The sequence below is a fragment of the Lagenorhynchus albirostris genome, chromosome X (assembly GCF_949774975.1).
Source record: "Lagenorhynchus albirostris chromosome X, mLagAlb1.1, whole genome shotgun sequence".
Taxonomy (NCBI): Eukaryota; Metazoa; Chordata; class Mammalia; order Artiodactyla; family Delphinidae; genus Lagenorhynchus; species Lagenorhynchus albirostris.
In genome coordinates this window covers 127632889-127652454 of record NC_083116.1, presented here as the reverse complement: position 1 = coordinate 127652454, position 19566 = coordinate 127632889, and the positions used below count along the sequence as shown (strand labels likewise).

The 19566-nt window shown below is 44.6% G+C and overlaps 1 protein-coding gene across 1 annotated transcript in view; it reads left to right on the top strand.

Annotated features, from left to right (window-relative positions):
- The window catches only part of STS (steroid sulfatase), a 178856-nt gene that overhangs the window by 47509 nt on the left and 111781 nt on the right, over positions 1-19566 (top strand). Inside the window, exon 2 of the mRNA XM_060138071.1 lies at positions 1640-1767. The gene's annotated coding sequence lies outside the window, so the exon portion shown is untranslated. The remainder of the gene's footprint in view (positions 1-1639; positions 1768-19566) is intronic.

Below are 19566 nucleotides of genomic sequence, written 5' to 3'. Positions count from 1 at the left end.
ATACATATATATCCACTCTTTTTCAGATTCTTTTCCCATATAGGTCATTGCAGAGTATTGAGTAGAGTTCCCTGTGCGGTACAGTAAGTCCTTCGTAGTTATCTATTTTATACATAGTAGTGTGTGTATGTCAGTCCCAAACTCCTAATTTATCAGTTCCCCCCCGTGTTTCCCCTTTGGTAACCATAGACTTGATTTTGAGATCTGCACATCTGTTTCTGTTTTGTAAAAAAGTTCATTCACTTATATGTGGCATCTAATTTTAAAAATGGAACAAATGAACTTTTTTTACACCATTTGTTTTCAGTAGAACCTAAGATGGAAAGCCATGCGAGAAGATTGATGACAGTTTCAAATGCCATCTCTGGGGGGAAAATATTTCTGGGGTACTGACTGAACCCAAGAAATTGTTGCTGGGAGCTGAACTTCAATAAAGCAAGACTTAGATTGACAAAAATCTATGGAATAGTAATTTTTCTCTAACGTAGCATTCTCTTGTGAATATTATTATTTTTTTTTTTTTGCGGGACACGGGCCTCTCACTGCTGTGGCCTCTCCCGTTGCGGAGCACAGGCTCCGGACGCGCAGGCTCAGCGGCCATGGCTCACAGGCCCAGCTGCTCCGCGGCATGTGGAATCCTCCCGGACCAGGGCACGAACCTGGGTCCCCTGCATCGGCAGGTGGACTCTCAACCACTGTGCCACCAGGGAAGCCCCTTGTGAATATTATTTACCAAGTGAGATTATGCTTCCTATCTTAAAAGGATAAACAATAGATTTACACAAGAAATTGCTCCATGGGACATGCTAGTTTTTGTCTAAATGTCAACAATTTGAAAAAATATGTATATATATTCTTCAGGTTGAAGGGCATTGAGTTGGCTTTTTTTGAACTCATTTTCAATTCGTGGGTGGGGCTCTATACCAGAGATCGAAAAATTTTTTCTGTAAAGGGCCAGATAGTAAAACATTTTCAGCTTTTCAAGCCAAACAATCTTTGTCGCAACTACTCCACTCGGACTTTGTAATATAGGGGCAAACAGGTAATAAGTAAATGAATGGGTGTTCCAGTATTTTTGGACTTTGCTTATGGACCCTGAAATATGAATTTCATGGACTTTTCACGTGTCACAAAAATGTCCTTTTTTCAACCGTTTAAAAATGTGAAAACATTCTTACTTGGCTCCAAAAGCAGATGGGGGCACAGTCCCCTGCCCCGTAGTCTGTGACCCCAGCTCTGTTGGGAAAATATTTAGCGAGAGCTTGCTATGACAAAGAATTAGCCCTGACCTGTTGACTCTTAGAGCCTGTGGGAAGGACAGATACCAAATAAAATGAGACCAAATAAATAGACTATTGCAAATAGTGACAACTGCTATCGAGGGGGGAAGAAAAAACAGTGCTAGGATTTGCCAACCGTGGGGCACATGCTTTATAAAGATTGTATAAATCACAGGGGGCTTCTCTGAGGTGGTGGCCACTCAGCTGACACCTGTGGATGAGTAGGAGTTGGGCAGAGCATGGAAAGAAGAAAACACGCAGGAGGAGGAGTCCCCTAGGCCAGAAAGCGCTCGTTTCATTGAAGTGTTTCAGAATGTGGTGGTTCGGTGTCCAATTTTTCTTCTTGGATGAATTCACAGGATGAGCCTGGTGCACCCTGTTTCTGTCTGCTGAGAGGCACCCACCATCCCCGTTGCTGCTCACGGCGGTTTCGGTAACATAAGGTCTGGAGGACCGTCGCCCAAGGCCATCTGAAATTGTTGTCACTGTAAGTACAAGAAGCGCGTGGACGGGTATTTTGGCTCTGGAAATATCATGGCCTATTCACAAGACTCTCTCGTCGCCCTGACCGTGTGCATTGTCTGCGTCCAGTGGGTATTTGATGCCCTTTATAACGGTGTTTTGGGACATTACCATATTGCAGGGGTGACATCAATTTGGAGCCGCCCCCGCTCTCCTTTTCCTTCAGACACGACTTCCCAACAAAAGGTCACTTTGTTAAAGGGGAAAAGGAATGGGGACAAACATGTTTTCCTGGAGAAGAGCTGTCCTGGGCCCATGAGGGCATGTACACTAGTCAGCAGTAATAATCAGCGTGTCTCAGAGAATTTAGGGGTGGAGTTTTCTCAGTGTGTGTCGGCCTCATCACCCAAGGCACAGCACAAGCTTTCTTCCTGCAGGCTGCCCCTGGTTCAGGTGAGTGTGTGTGTGTGTGTGTGTGTGTGTGTGTGTGTATGTGTGTGTGTGTGTGTGTGTGTGATATTGCTGGGGACAGGATGAAGGAAGCAACTTTCAAAGACCTTGCAGGTGACATTCCCTGCTAGACACCCTCCTCTCAGACAGAGGCTGCATCTTGATGATACTCTGCCATTATGATGTCAGGGGGGCACTGCGGGGCATTCAGTGTCCCCACCACCACCAGCAGCAGGCTCGGAGGAATGGGCACGGAAATGCTGTCAGACAAGATATGGTTTGCGTTGGTATGCAAAGGCTCCCAGAGGTGGAACCGTGTGGAGTCAGGGAGACCCAGACTTTGGATCCCAACTCCCCACCTGCTGGTCTCGTTCTCAGGAAGAGGATTAACCTTCCTGCGCCTGGGTTTCCTCTGTACAATGGAGATGCACAGGACAGGTTCCCAGGGCGGTTATGAAAAGTAAAGGATGCCCTTTGTTTGGGAGAAGTAGGTTAAGTACCTGATGATCCTGCCAGCCAAGGTGATGGGGTGCAGACAGATGTAACCATCTTCACAATGCAGCTTGGGACTCTGGGGTTACCGACGACAGCCCTTCTCCCGCCGCAGGGCGGCTTTGCCCTCCGGAGGAGGTTGGCAAATTCTGGAGGCATTTTGGGTCTCATAACTTTGGAGGAGCTTGGCTCCTGGCATCCAGGTGGTGGAAGCCAGGGATAGTGTTCACCCATCCCGCAATACACAGACAGCACAGAACCGAGCGTTACCCTAGCCTCCAACGTCACGGGTGCCACGTGGAGAAACCCTGACCCGTACAACAAGAGATTTCACTTAATCCTCTCTTTCTTCTTAGAATATTCAGTGGTCTTTTACTTTGAGGGATTAGAGTTGGAATACAAATTAAAGAGAGGAAAAAGACAATCACCTTTTAGGATTTTTTTTTTTTTCTGTTAAATTTAAACAGAGAAGCACAGGGTTCTCATCCTGGAGCAAACATCCACAGAGGCTTAGAGCCGTGCCTTGTGTTCACTCTTAATGCTGAGCAGCTTAAGAGGTTCATTTTCTATTGTGATTTCTGTAATTTCTGTTCTTCAAAAGGATCGTGTGTTCCTTTTCTCTTTCAGAAACAAACTTTTGGGGGTTTTAAGGAATCTTTTCTAAAGTTCTTGTTAATGCAGGAGCTGGCTTTGATTTGTGACCCAGCTTTCAAAACCTGAAGCACCTTCTAAGTAGAGTCTTATTATAATTCCGCTGCAAGACCACTGTATGTTGCAGGGAAATGCTTCGAGTAATATGTTTTTGGGGTTGTTTTAGTCTAGAGGGAGATTGACATTCTTTGGACCCAGCTAGAAGAGCTCAGGAGGAAATGGACAGAGTCAGTAGCTAATTCAAAGGAGGCAGCTGCAAAAGAGTCATGATTCATTCATGATAAATTAATACAGCACGCATTAGCCTTTTGTAACAGTCGATGCAAAGGGAGAGTCTTTCAGTGGGGGCTGAAATATCTGTTCCTAAATGCCTGATAACAATATCCGTTGTATCTTACCAGCATAAAGGCGTCCTCACAGGGTATTTTAATGTACTTCACCATCTGGAGTTTGGGGTTCTTATATCTAAAACTTTCCCTTTCCTTAAGTGCATGAAGACTTTAAAGATAATCAAGGAAATACTTTGATCTTGTCACTGGTATTTCTAATTTGTTCCCATCCAGGGAAAAAAAAGGTTTAGGGATGTTAAAGCTGTCTTATGAACTATAAAAAAGAAAACAGGAGGAAATCTGCTTTTTATGAGATGTCGTTTTCTTTGACGGGACCTGCCAGCAGTCTGTTGCTCACTCTGCTATTTTGTGTGTCTCAGAGAAACTGACGGAGAGAAAGTTCGTTAAGAAGTAAATTGGGACATAAAATAGTGCAATCTGTGGCTGTACTCTTAACCAAGACCCCCAAGAGTGGGGCACCTTGCTGTCACGTACCTCCTCATAGGAGGTAACAAGAAGGGCACCAAAAAACCGGTGTAATATCCCTGACAGAAAGGTTCAACCTGCATCTGTACACGAGGAAATAGACAAATCCAGACATACTACATTGTCTATAAGACAATTGAACCTGGATTCTAACCCCCAAAAGTCAGTGTCATGCAAAACCAAGAAAGGTCAGGGGTGAGGGAATGGTTCCAGATTTCAAAAGACCAAGAAACACAAGGGTATCTGAATCTCGAATGGATCCTGGATTGGAAAAAAGACCCAGGTGGTACAATTATTTGGGGACTGTGTAGGAGGTTTGTTGATTGAATCAGTGTTACTCTTCCTCGTTTTCATGGTAGCGAGGTCGGGGGGAAAACTATCCTTACTCTAGGAGACCCGGGCCAAACTGCTTAGGGGGTGAAGCGTCATCCTGTATGCAGCTCCTCTGAAATGTCATGATCCACAAATACGAGTACATGCCTTATTCTTTTAGAATCTTCTGATGTAGAAAAAATGTATGATGTATACCTCGGTCCCTCTGGGTGTGTACACACATGTGTACACGTAGAGACAGAAAGCAAGCAAGCAAGTGTGGCAACGTGTCAACAGTTAGCCGTCCCAAGTGAAGGAGTATACCTGGGTTTGTTTTTATTCTTTCGACTATTTTGTAAGGTTGAATAGTTTCCAAAAAGCGATTTTTGGGAGAAATACGTATGACGTTTTATTTTGCTTCTCCTGTTGGAAGAGGTGGTTTAGTGCCATTGATTTTTGTCTTTAAAATTTTGTACAGGGCCAGTCATTAGAGGTATATGTTGTGTGTCCCTGCCTCCAGGGAGCTTCTGCGGACCATGGGGCCCTGCATATTCTGGTTCCCTTTTGGTGGATCACCCTACGGTGTGGTTGTAGGTTGTGTGCGGCGCAGCGTCATCCCCGTGGCTCTAAGATGATGAATCCGTCTCTTTGTACGCGCTAGTTACAAAGTAACTGTGGAGGCTGTCGTCTTGCCTTTCCGTGTAGCTTCTTTACTTACGTTGAGCACACAGTAGGTTCTTGCCAAGAGGTGCATTCAGAGTGTGTCCGTGACAGTTCCCATGCCCCCCTCCAAACCTTCCCAGCTCCTGCTGTGTCTGACCTGAGGACAGGGTTCACGTGACAGTGGTCTCCGCCCTGAATACAGGCGAGGGAGTCGTGTCGGGATTTATGGGGAGAGGGTTCTGGTACCCTGCCTTCTGTGTTTGTCTCTGCGTGATTTCCGCAGCGCGATTGACTCAGGCGCTGTGGCTCTGTGGATCCTCGCGTGACTGCCAGACTCTCAAAGCCCGTTGGCGTCCTCCCTGGCAAGCGCTGCCTGCCCTCAGAACCGAGAGCAGTGCTTTTGTTCAGCGTTTCGAAAGAGGGCATGTGAAGAAAGAGACAAATATCTCTTCTTTGTGGCATCTAAAGAAACGATACAGACAGACTTGTTTACAAAACAGAAATGGACTCGCAGGCATAGAGAACACACGTACGGTTACCAGAGGAGAAGGGGTTGTGGGGAGGGATAAATTAGGAGGTTGGGATGAACAGATAGACACTACTACATATAAAATAGGTAAACAACAAGGACCTGCTGTAGAGCACAGGGAACTGTATTCAATATCTTGCACTAACCTGTAATGGAAAAGAATCTGAAAAAGAATATATATAATGTATTACTGAATCACTTTTGCCGTACACTTGAAAGTCACACAGCATTGTAAGTCAACTATGCCTCAATATAAAAAAGAAAAAAGAAAGGTAGCGTGTGAAAAGACTTAAGGAACAAGGCGTTCCGTTTATAAGAAGACATTACAGACACAATCCAGCCCAATGCTTAGTTTGCTACTTGACGTCCATTCCAGGGAAGACATTTAGAACGTTCAACCTGATGTTCAGTGCTTGGCAAACCGTGCCTGTTGGAACCCCGAGGGCTCCGCTGCCTGCTCCTGGGAAGCTCCTTGGGCCCTGGGATGTGGGGAGTGGTCTCCGTCGGTTCCATCCACTTGCAGCAGACCCACGCTGATACTCATCTCTAGTGCACCTTCTTACGGACGGAGGATTTGTAAGTAAAAACAGCGGCCCCTGATTTCCCCACCTGTCCTGTCTTCTAAGCGAGGACAGCAGTGAGGCTGGAGCCTGTTCAGTTACTTACATACAGACGAGCGAGGTCTGTCCGTGGCCTCCCCTGTGTCGTACCCACGATTTCCTTAGCGGCGCTGCTGTCGAACCACAGGGATTCACAACAACAAAAAGCCTCATGGATTGTCTTGGAGGAGATTGCGTTGATACGCGAAGCTCTCGAATGTAAAAAGCCCCAAAGGCCCCTTGCGTCGGCTTCTTTGCTGTCTCTTGTTTCTCCAGCTGGATGTGGCACACCTTGGGCTAAGCCGGCTTCATCTCGCACGTGTGCAACACACTGGCCTCCGGTGATCCGTCTGCATCCATCAAGGCCTTTCGTACCACCGGGAGCCAGAGGCACCTTCTCAACACCCAGGCCTGATCCTGCCTCTGGCCCTACTAGAGCTCTCCAACGGCTTTCCATCGGAAGGAAGGCGGAATTCCAGAACCACGGCTGGACAGGCCTCTATCATAGGGCTCCTTGCACCCTCCGTGTCCCTCAGGCCCTTCTTGCGCCTGCCTCACCCTTGCTTTGTTTTCATCTTCCTCTGGGCCTCCACACAAGCCAGCCTTTCCTTGCACTGGGCCTCCAGCTAGTGAGGCCCACGCCATGCTCCACGTGCCCTGGTCCCGTTGACAGTTTCATACCATTGTGGATGTATTCTTTGTCCAGTATTGATCTGGATCCTGTCTGTTTTTGCAGATGCTTTGTAAGCTCTTTGAGTACAGGAAACATACGCCTCTCCCTATGGTAGTCCAGCAATTCAGGGTGCCTTGTAGATGTTTAGTAAATAATTGTCGAATACTTGAATGAAAAAAGTGGTTCCTCTGCTATACTAATACTGATATTAAGTGATATTCTTTGGATTTCAGTCAACCAAGAAAGTTACGTGAAAAAAAAAAAAGGCCTTTCTGATGTGATTTGGCTTCTAACTTACACAATGTAAAAAATGATCTTTATGTCTTCTGTGGGATTTCTCAGTCTTCCTCTTGGCCAAAAGTGAAGAAACCTCATACCTGTTAAAGATTGTCTCCTACTCGCCAGCCTGGGATTCCAGAGAGGAGCAAAAGTATCTGATTCCTGGCACAAGCAAGTGCCTTTTTTCTGTATATAGTGAAACAAAATTTTAAACTAAGGTACGGGAATTTCCTGCCATATTCCACTGCATGTATTTTACTCATCTTACTGACAGTCATTGAAGTGTAGCAGTTCCAATATTTATCCTGCATGTCAGGTGTTCTGTTTATTTTGATTCTTTTTCCTATATGAAGCTCACGTTAAACTTTCCATTTTAGGGGTGAGCTGTATGGAAAGATAGTCTACTGTATCGTTTCAAGTATAAAATACGATCTTATTTGAAGTCAATCAGGAAATAAATCTATACAACAGCTTATAATTCTTTGTGTTTCTGTATAAAGTGTTGGAAGGCAGTCATCAAATGTCTGTAATTAGATTTTTATAATTTTAGGAGTACAATCTTTGAATTTTAAAATTATAATCAACTGCTGATGAGTGGTTGGTATACTATTACTTTAACCGACACCATTGTACTACGTTGTAGCTCTGTACTGCCTTAAGGATATCTCTATATTGCTTTAACCTATACTACTGTATTTCTCTCTTTGTATTAAAATCAACTCTGGATTTGAAGACCTAATGGAAATTTACCCATTTGCATTATGTCTTCCTAATCCCCTGCTTTCATGACTTGAAACCTAGGTTCTTTCCTTGAATTTGAAAGTTTTATTAACTGTACATTAGTCTCTAGTTGTTTGGTTTTTTGCAGTTTGTTTCCAGAGCCTGAGGGGGTTTGCTGAGTTGCTTTGAATTGTGTAACATTTCATACCAGATGAACGCGGAGCTAGTTGTTTCTAGTTATGTTTCAAGTGTATTTATTGCTACAGTCTAATATTCAGGGAGGGGTTGATCAAATGCATAGCTAATGTACATTTACAGTAATGAGCAGATGTCATTTCCTCACTTAGTTACTTGCGGGTTTCGCTTTTTAAAGTAAGCCTCAACCAAAAAAACATCGACTCCAGAATAAATTTCTCTTTCAAGGACAATTCTATTTGCTAGAAATAGGAAATTGCCTAATAACGTCCTCGCTTTTGGAGACATGATCGTACAAATCCAGAAGATAAGTTTGTGAAGCACATTTAATGATACTGAACATCATACTGATAACTAAAAGTAATTTTGGTTTCCTATTCAGAAACCACACATTTGAAGTGTTAGAGAACTTTGTAACGTTCCATGATTTTAAAAAAACTACTAGTCTTTAGTTTATTTCAGATATTATTGTAAGTCATCTTCATTAGGAATGTGAAGAATTGGTTTAGTCCCCATTCTCTAGTTTCCTTCTCAATAATTTGAAAATATCACTTAAGTAGTATTTTTTTGCTGTAACTCTTTCATAATATTGGAAAGCATGCAGTAGCTAAGACGTAATTCCCTTCAGAAAATTTTGTATCGGGCTTGCAGGAAACTTTGAAATTATACACAGTAACCTTAGACTCTGAAATCTCGAATCACCTTACAATGTCTGTGATGTAAAAAAAGAAGGCTGCAGCTTTCCCAACCTTATTAGGGTAATTACTCTCGTGACAGTTCTATTTTGAGAGGCAGAAGGAGTGGGATGGGACCAGACTGCATCCTAAAAGCAATGAAGTGAGTTTCCAGCTTCCTCTGTGGTCTTTGGGCATTTGTTGGGTCAAGTGGGAAAGGATGGGTGAGGGACAGAGGGAGGAGACATGATGCATTTGGGGTGTTTCTTTAGTGATGGGAATGAGCCTCCTACAATAAAGTGGATGCCTAGTGCCGTGGTTCACACCTTTCCCCAGCTCTGAGTCTGGTAGTGGGAGCTTCCCTGGGTTCACACCCCCCACGAACTCAAGTCCCACTAATCGTGCTGCCCATCACACACACTCGCCCACAGCACAGCCCCTCTTGGCCTCTCATTTTCCAACCATTTTGCCCCTTTTCCCCTCATCCCCCACTAAGCCACCCCACAGTGGAAGCTGCCATTCGACATGTAGTTTGCTTTGCCGCCTACAGTTTGAATGAAGCCGTGCATAAAAACCGTATAGTGGTCTCAGACACACACACACAGACCTGTGTTTATACATAGTCGTTTCTGCTTCAGCACCCTTGTGGATTCTGTGTTGAGAATGTTCTCCAAGAGGCATGTTTGCGGTGAAATGATGAGTCAACAGCGAAGATACTCCTTTAAGAATGTTCTCAACATGAAAACCCAAACACACTTCGTGTTTTTTCTTAGCCTCTCTCTTTCTCTCTCTCTCACGCACACCCAGACTTTTTTCTTTTCTTTTTTTTTTTTCTTTTGCAGAGTAGAGTTAAATGTGTCACTGTGATCACTACAAAGGAAAGCCATCAGGTTCTTTCCCTGTAGGAACAATGTCCCTTGACATCCTATCTCCTTTCTGGCTGTCCTCTGGGAAGGATGGATGTCCTCTTATCATATCCATACTCCTGTTGCCACTGCGTGCTTCTCAATCATGATCTACCCATGACTGGCTGGTTCTTTGTGTGTATCTGGGGGGTCCCCCGAGTGGCTGGCTCTTTGTGGTTTGTGTGTATTTGGGGGATCCCCCCAAGTGGCTGGCTCTTTGTGGCTTGTGTGTATTGGGGGGATCCCATGAGTAGTATTTTATTGTTTGTGTGTATTTTGGGGGTGCTCCCACACTGCTTTGGGGCACCACCCTGGAGGTTTGGTGCATTTGTCTTGGAACACTGATTTAGATGCTTTCCATCCCATTGTGGGTTTCATGGACATTGATCCGCTGATGCTGTAATGTAAGAACAGACAAGACCTTTGAGATGGGGAATCGGAGCCCTCCTCAGGCTGTGGGCTGGCCGTGTCCCTGGCCAGGATGGACCCCTGAAGTCATGCCCACCGCCATCATGGTGTTTATTTCCTCCTTGCAAATCCACAGGGCTCTCAATTTGAAATAATCACTCTACCTTTTATGTCTCTCTTTTCAGCAGATACCGTAGGGGTCATTTTCCTTTTTCCAGCTAAACCTACCGAAAAAGAGGCTGGGATAAAGAAATGGAGCTTTACCATTGATGAGGGTTCTGAAGGTGCGGCAAACCCAAGGTTTTAGACCTAGGGTATGTTTGCTGTTGTGTCTTCAAATTCTGCACTATAATAATCAGAGCTTTCTTTCACGAGGGGAAAACTGTAGAGATTAGAAATCTGCGTTAATTCAATTCTCTGCGACAAGTATTTATTACCCATTTATTAGGTGCTTGTGCTAAAGGAATAAGGGCTTAAAAAAGGGAATCTTTTTTTTTTTTTTTTTGATTCTATGACAAGGGCCAGACGCACAGTATTTGGCAGAACATCATTCTTTAACAAATTGAAGTTTTCTCAATTAGGGTTTTTCAGGCCAACTGGGAGCCCGGGGTCATTTTCTTTTTTTATTCCCATTTGTACAAATTATCATATTTGAGGAGTTTGGGGCATTTACTATGACAATGTCTCCAGCGTCAGAAAGACAGTATGATAAAATTGTACTTTGCAGGCTCTCTTTCTTTCCTGATTACAAAGATAAGTAGAACATTCGATACATATATACAAGAAGATATAAAGCATCCTGTAAATACCGTTAGTCCTCCTCCCCTAGAACTAATGACAAAGTTCTGTTATCTTTCTTTTCAGTTCTGTGTATGCACGTCTCTATACACAGACACAGAAAACATACATATCCATATATAAATATGAACTTCTTTTATTTGCGATCTTGCTGCCTTTAGTTCCTGTCAGATTTTGCCTTTTCCACCCTAAACTTACACCCTGAAGTTTTTCTTCATGACAAAATAACAGTCTTCGAAAAAAATCAAGAATTTTAAGGGCGTCATAATGTCCTATTACGTAATTTATTGAACCTTTCCCCAACTCTCCTGGCTTCACAAATTTCTAACTAAAGTTGGTAGGAATATATTGATAAAGGACACGTGTGTTGTGTGTGTTTCACAGAAAACGAAATTGCTAGAAATGCAAACACCAATTCAGAGAGTGTAAAACTGTTGAGGCTATATTCATGCTCACATACGCTCTCAAGCATCCAGGGAGCATATGTGCAGTAACATAACCCACAAGCACGAGTCCCCGTTTTCCAAGTCTCAACCTCATCCTGTCGTTGTGTTTGCCACGTTGATAGATTACAAACAGCATTTTCCCTCTGTTTTCCTTTTAATTCTTGATCCCTAAGGAGGCTGGACATTTTTCATGTGGATATGAATTTATCATGGTTTCCTCGTTCATCGTTTGACGTTTTTTAATTAGGATGTTTATGGCGCCCTCCACCTTGCCATCCCTCTCCTTCTTAGCCGGTTGCTTAGATACCCTTCTCCGTTCTCAGATCATGGTTCATAATCACATAGTTCCTTTGAATTACTTTGTGGCCCCCGCCTTGTCTTCCACTCTGGGTTCTTCTCCAGCGCAGCCTTTGTTGCATGTTACTGCAGGTAACGCTGCTGGGCTTGGACATGTCTGGTGCCCAGACTGCACGGATAATCGGAGAAGAAATACCAGATTTTGGACCATTTTTCCCATAACGTAGAGTCTTGGGAACTCTGTGGTCCTCCAGGTGAACACAGTAACGAGGGGTGGGTGTCAGGATTTCAGAGGTAGCGTTGTAGCTTTCATCCAGGTGCATTGCGTTGCAAGTCGAGCGTGATTTTGACTGCTCAGCTACCACTATCCTCTTTTGACGGTGAGAAAGAGGAGGACCAGGGATTGAATTGTTGCAGGTACTGGTAATCGTGCTTCGCTGTTACCCCAAGCTCAACAGGATGTCTGCGTCCCGTTCGTTGTTCTTCTCTGGGGATCTTGTTCGTGAGAGAGCGACAACCAGAAATGTGGTCGTCTGGGCATGAAGGCTTTCTCCCCATCTCCCCGCCCTGGGTCGCAGGTCCCGTGGAAGCAGAGACCGTCCGCCTGAACTGCAAATAATTGGCCCGCGATGGGCTCTCTTCCGGGGCCAGTGCAGCTCTGGCCCCCGTGGTTTGGCTGGTTTAAAACTCTAGTTTGGAAATGATTTTCCCTCTGGTTCCTGCAGCCATTGCTTTGCTGTGGCTATTCAAAGACCAAAGCCATCCTGGGTCTTATTTTTTTTTTTTAGGTGAAACCCATTTATCCTCCCCCAGCCACCCATCACGTGCTTGGGATGTTTTGTTTGTCCTCAGTGTCAAAAGGTTCCATGAAACGGTCTGTTTTCACTTACATTTGGACATCTGTTCAATGTGGAGATGCATGTCCTTTGCTTCTGAATCGATGTCTCGTTTGCATCCTGGGTAATTTATCCCCTACATGCTTTGTCTTTCTCCCCTCGTCTGGAATATCCACTGGCTGAATACTGGACCCCTGCTTGTTGATATCCCCATTTTCATATCTTTTCTCCCCTGTGGTCAATCACTTGGCCTCTTTGCTCCATCTTCCTTTGACCTGTCCTCAACCCCATCTTCCCAGCATTCTGCTGAGTCGTCTAACATACGATGCATTTCCAAAAGTTCTCATTTGTTTTCTAAATGCACTTTTTGCGAAGCATCCTTGGTTGATTGGTTAGTTGGTCGATGGTTGGGTTTTTTTGTGTGTTTTTTTTTTGGTCCTTTTGTCCTAGTCCTTTCTGTGAGCGATTCCTTTCAGACGTGTCGTGGTTCTTAGCTTCTGTTCATAGTCAAAAGGGAGGCTGTGCCACACTGAGCCCGTTCCACTGCTTACTGGTAGGTGCAGCTTGTTGGATGGCTGGCCGTCGTATCCATGCCCTCCAGGTGTCAGTATCTGTGGTCTGAGGCCATCCACGTCCCGCAGAGAGGAATCCTGTCTTGCAGAGAATTGGGACCCACACGTGCGGAGGCCCATGGCTCTGTGCGGGGGGCAGGGTGGCTCACCCCATCTCACATCCCATCTTCCTTGACACACGCTCAGGTTGCCACCTCTTTGGGGTGCCTCTTCCAACATGGAGTTGCCACTGTCCAAAAACCTGTGCGATTTCCTCATTCTGCTCTTGTCTGCTCTCTGTCTGTCTTTGTCCAAGTGGGTTAATAGATTGTAAAGATTTCCTCAGTGGAAGTGGTGTTTAGAGATCATTGACATACCGTATGAGTTGCATCCACCATTTTGCCCTTGCACCCCTCGTTGGCTCTTAGCCTCTCTGTAGAAGGCAGTATTCTTAGCCCTCCTGTTTGACGAGAAAATTGACACTGAGGATTTTGGAAATTTCCCCAGAATCGCACAGGTCATGTGTTATAGCTGAGGCTGGACCCTCTGTAGTCCTTCTCTTAACTTCATGGTTGCTAATTTAGGCTGTGACACCCATTAGAGATGTGGGGCATTGCCGATGGTCCATCTTTTTTTTTATTTTTTTAAAGAAGATGTTGGGGGTAGGAGTTTATTAATTTATTTATTTATTTTTGCTGTGTTGGGTCTTCGTTTCTGCGCGAGGGCTTTCTCTAGTTGCGGCGATCGGGCGCCACTCTTCATCGCGGTGCGCGGGCCTCTCACTGTCGCGACCTCTCTTGCTGCGGAGCACAGGCTCCACACGCGCAGGCTTAGTAGTTGTGGCTCACGGGCCCAGTTGCTCCGCAGCATGTGGGATCCTCCCAGACCAGGGCTCGAACCCCGTGTCCCCTGCATTAGCAGGCAGATTCTCAACCACTGCGCCACCAGGGAAGCCCCATCATTTTTGATCTATAAGAACGGCTATTTCAAATGTGTCCTCCTAACTCTGTGATAACAAGATCTTGTCCCATTTCTCAATCATTAAAGCCTTTCTTTTCCATTGCAAACAAACATTGAACTCTAAGGATCCAAAAAGCATTAAAAAAAAGGCAGGGGTGTCCCTCCGTTGAATAAAATATAAATCCTAAGCTGAAGAGCTAACCACAGTTAGGCTGAAACACATTGCTGTGAATTTACTTGTTATTTGATCTATCGTGCAGATGCAGTGGTTATCAGAGGAGATTATCCATTTGTGTGCGTTGGGCAAGCAAATTCATCTTCTTTTCCTGTAATCCATTTTCATGTAAAGGAAACACATTTTTCAGAGCTGCCGCTTGACTTTTCTGCATTCCTCGGGAGTTGCATTTTTATTCGGAAAAAGAAGCACACTGCTGTCAAATCACTTCTGCATGCATATATGACCTCTGTTGGCAGGGTCCTCAGGTAGTTCCCTGACAGGGGCAAACTCAGAAGGATTCAGGCAGAACGGGGAAGTGGAGGTTCAGACAATATTGCTTCTGTTCTCACAATTCAGTCAAGAGAGTCTCTCTTATGAGCACTTTCAGGCAGGGGAAGGACTGAATTTACAGGTTTCCCTGTTGGTTGAATTCATAAATGTTCACTTTAAATGCTGTAATGTTTCTAAATGAGGTCAGAATAAAAAGGTCTTGTACGTAATGATGAAATAACCAAACCTCAACATTAAAGGTTTACCACAGCGTGCAGGAATATTGGTAGGTGGAGGAAAATTTAGAGTTCAAAGTATTTTAATGCTATATTCCAAATTGGAGCTTGGATAGAAAAAGCGTCATTATGTACAAAGAAACTTGCATGTACGCTTTCTGGTAGTTTCATCAAGTCATTCCTGAGTATAAACTGGTCAGGAACGTAGCACAGAACTGAAGAATTACTCTGTAACTTAACAGAAAGAATCATTTACGTGATAACTTACGGCTCGTCCAAGGTTACACCTATCTGTTAAGAATCATGACCTGTCCACAAATCAACGTGTGCAAATATTTTCTCAGTTCCCCACTGTCCTAGGAGTTGAGTTGGTTGTGGAGGGCATGAGACGAATGGTCTCCTGGCCCCCTGCAGTTCTAGAACAGCAGGAAAACCAGCCCTTAAATTGGATGCTAACTTCTTCCTTTCTTTTCTCATTTCCTCCCCGAAGTCCCCCTTCCCTAGGTTCTTCCCTTCCTTTCTATATTCACTTTCTGTGACTGCTGTAATGATTGCCACACACTTTGTAATAAATCACCACAACATAGATTTATTATCTTAGGGTTCTGGAAGTGAGAAGTCCAAAGTGGGTTTCCCTGGGCTAAAACCAAGATGGCGGCAGGGCCAGTTCCTTCTGGAGACTGTAGGGCAGAATGGTTTCCTTGCCGTTTGCACCTTCTAGAGGTGCCTGCATTCCTTGACCTCCTGGCTGCTTTCCTCTGTCTTCCAAGCCAGCAGAACTAGCTTCTTCCAATTTCTCCCCGTCTTCACGTTGGGCTCACATTGGGCCCACCTGGCTAATCCAGGACCATCTTCCCATGTCAGGGGCCTTAACTTAATCACACCTGCAAAGTGCCTTTTGCCGCTTAAGTTTTGCCACTTAAGGTAAGATAGTCACAAGTTCTGAGGATTAGGACGTGGGCATCTTTGGGGGGTCGGGACTCAGCCCACCACGATGCCCATTGTTCTATCTACTCTGAGGTTGCTCCGTCCAGACAGTGTATCCTGGGCCTTTATGAGATGCCATGGGCAGTGCTGAGCCTCATACCATGTAGCATACAGATGCAGCTGAATACCTATTTGTAGGTGGTATGAAAAAAAGAAAAGAATTTGATATAGTGATGAATACCACAGATTTTTTTCCACATGTGGGATATGGAAATACATTTGCAAACCAAATCTCCTAGCCTGAGATCTCTCTAGCTTTGGATAGGAAAGCATTTGGTTTAAGATTTATACCCACTGTACTCATTTTCTGTTGTTTCACAACAAACAGTGGCTTTAAGGAAGCTCTGTAAGTTATCTCCCAGCCTCTGTGGGTCAGGAGTCCAGGCCAGGGATAGATGCTCCCTCTACCTAGCCTGTCACCAGGCTGACATCTCTTCTGAAGCTCAGGATCCCTTTCCAACCTCAGTGGGTGCTGGAAGAATTCAGTTTCTTGCAGTTGGGGTCTGAGTTCCCTGTCTCCTTGCTGGCTGTCAGTCCCGGGCCACCTTCATCTCCTAGAGGCCACCCACCGCTCCTGGGTACATGGCCCCTGCAGGCGGTTCTCATCATAGCTATTTGCTTCCCCTTTGATACGAGCTGGGCACACCTCTCGTGACTTCGGAGAGACTTCTGGGCTCCGTACCTTTTAAGGACTCACCTGATTAGGTCAGGCCCACCCAAGGTAATCTCTCTGTTGAATGAACTCTGAGTCAACCGATCAGTGCCCTGATTACAGGAATGACACCCATCCTATACACAGGTCCCGCCCCCGCCCCCCTCAAGGAGAGGGGATTATACAAGGTGTGTATAACAGGGGGGCAAGAATATTGCTGGTGTTCTTAAAATTCTGCCTGTCATACCCACATTTCTCTGGCCTGGGTTTGTGGACCTCGTCTCCTTGGACACAGTTGTACTCTGTGCAAACGACTTTCTTTGTCTTTGCAACCACTGTTTCTTGAATCCCATAGTGTGAGTATGTCTGTGGCATGCTCTTGGGGTCCCCATCATCATTTGCTGAGATTCCCAGTGGCCATCAATCAAGATCTCTCCTGGTGGGGTTCAGGGAGGCTGGATGGCTCCTGGACCCACGTGGCACTCCCTCTCTTTTTTTTTTTTTTTTTTTTTTTTTCCGATCTCAGGGCTGGAGCATCCCTGCCCTGCTCCAGATGGGGAGAAGGCACCTCTCCCAAGTCTGAAATCCAGGCTGGGATTGAATCCAAACATCTGGATGTCCTTTTCCTGCACCATCTTCCAGGGCCTCCCCCATGCAAATCCATCCCATACGTCGTTGTCTGTGGGTTCTTGACTCTTGGTCCCCATCCTTGAACAGTCAGCAGACATCAGTGCATTTAATAAATTACTTACAGGGCAAAAGTTAAGAAATGCAGGGTAGGCTGTGATCATAATAGGGGTACGCACATAAAACTGTGGCTTCAGAGGAAGATTTGAATTGAGTCGGGGACGTGGTTATAAATACTTGGGAAAGAACTGTCTCAAGATAGGCTAGCATCTCTTTGACTTTATCCACTGAGAGTTTGCCATGTATAGAGGGGGTTTTATATAATGCTGACATTTGATTTCGGGGGTCTTCTTGACATTGGAGTTAGTTTTTTTTTTTTTTTAAAGATTTTTTTTGACGTGGACCATTTTTAAAGTCTTTACTGAATTTGTTACAATATTGCTTCTGTTTTACATTTTGGTTTTTTGGCTGCAAGGCATGTGGGATCTTAGCTCCCCGACCAGGGATGGAACCCGCACCCCCTGCATTGGAAGGCGAAGCCTTAACCACCGGACCGCCAGGGAAGTCCCTGGAGTTAGTTGTTTTAAGTAGATAACTCATGCACCTGGAGATAATCCCTCTGCGATCACCCAAATGTTTACGTATTTACATACACGGGAGCCATGCTTCTTCCCTTTCGATTATGTGATGAGGCATTGTACCGAACCTAACGATTTTCTTGCTGACAATTACTGTGTTGCAATGAGTTTGCACGATATACTTGTAATCAGCATTAAATGCAAGGCTTGCTATTTCAGTGTCTATGTATCTCCGTCGTTATTGGAAGTGGCACCATTTAAAGTGGTTTCTAAGTGCACAACCTTGTTACTGTTTCTTTTCTATGTGTAAGAATGATATCCATCTCTGCCCTCAGGAGGGAACTAGACACCACCGCTCTCCCAGGCCAACTCCTTACCATTTTGGTGCCTCACTTGGCTTTTTTCTTCCTACTCCTGCCCCTCCACCCCCACAACCCCCATCATGTTAGCTCTAAGGATTGTCATGTAGATTGTTGGTTGACTTCAGCTCTTTTGGACCTTATGGTGTAGAGGACCTCTCTATAATCCTGCATCACCAAAGATAGGATGCTTGTGGACTGTGGATGAGTACCAAGAGGGCCACACACAGAATGGGTGTAGGAAGCTCAGGGCCTGGGGTCCAGTTCCTTTGTGTCATGTGCGGAGACAGGATCCCAATCACGGAAACTCAGAAGTGAGCCCAGGAGGCTGTTCAGGTGTTGGCCTTAGAGGCCGGCAGTCAGGCGTGGGGATGGCGTGTTAGCAGTGGGGTTCTATGTGACTGACCTATGGATGGTGCTTCCGCTTTCTGACAGCATGTTGTTTCTCCAACTCTGCAATCTGTTTTCTTCCATTTGTTCACTGAAACACCAGTCTTGGGACTCAGCAACCTCCTAATTACAAATTCCAGAGCTGTTTTCTCGTGGACTTTATACAATTTGATAATTTTGACTAGATCTTAATGCTTCAAAGCATAGTTTGTATTTAAGAAATAAATGGGTACACAAAACAGAAGTTAAAGTCATCCATTATATCATTGGTTTGAGTTTGTAATATGGAAGTAGGTGGAAGTCTTCTCATCTTCCAAAATACCCACCCAGAAATAATCTTTTATTAACATTTTGATGTTATTTCCAGTAACTCCAGTAATTCCAACTTTTCTAATAATTGTTTATTCCAGTTTTTTTTAATATTAAAAAATTTTATTCGTGGGGCTTCCCTGGTGGCACAGTGGTTGAGAGTCCACCTGCCGATGCAGGGGACACAGGTTCGTGCCCCGTTCCGGGAAGATCCCACATGCCGCGGAGCGGCTGGGCCCCTGAGCCATGGCCGCTGAGCCTGCGCGTCCGGAGCCTGTGCTCCACAACGGGAGAAGCCACAACAGTGAGAAGCCCGTGTACCGCAAAAAAAAAAAAAAAAAAAATTTATTCGTATCTTTGTCTGTCATGTTGTACAAATACAATGTATATGACCATATTTTTAAAACATACAAAATATTTTTCTATGTAAATCTCTTTACTGATTGCATTTCCAAGCTTATCTTTTGTTTCTTTACATAGAAACGATGCTTATTTTAGGGTCTTTGATAATTACACTCTCTGTAATTTATGAGGGTCTGTTTCACTTGCTCTTTGTTTTGGTTGGTTTTTATTCACGGTACTTGTTTGCTTGTGTGTTTTGTAATTTTCCAAACTATTGAGTTTCTCGTTTTTCTTGAAAATATATCGATTTGGATACTTCGAGGCTAGATTTTTAGTTTGATTTCTACAGAAAATATTTTTATTTTTTTCAGAATCTTGGCAGAACTTCAATCAAAGGTCATTTTATTTCAATTTTTTGTATCTCATTTAAAAAAATCTTTATGGAAATATCAGCTCTTTATAGATGCCCATTAGGCATCTTCCATATTGGTCTTTTAGGGCCCAAGGAACCTCCTATGACACAGACCTCCATACCTAGGGTAAATCCAAGGAGATACCTGTAGAGACCACCTGGCAGATACAGGTGACTTGAGCCAGCATTGTG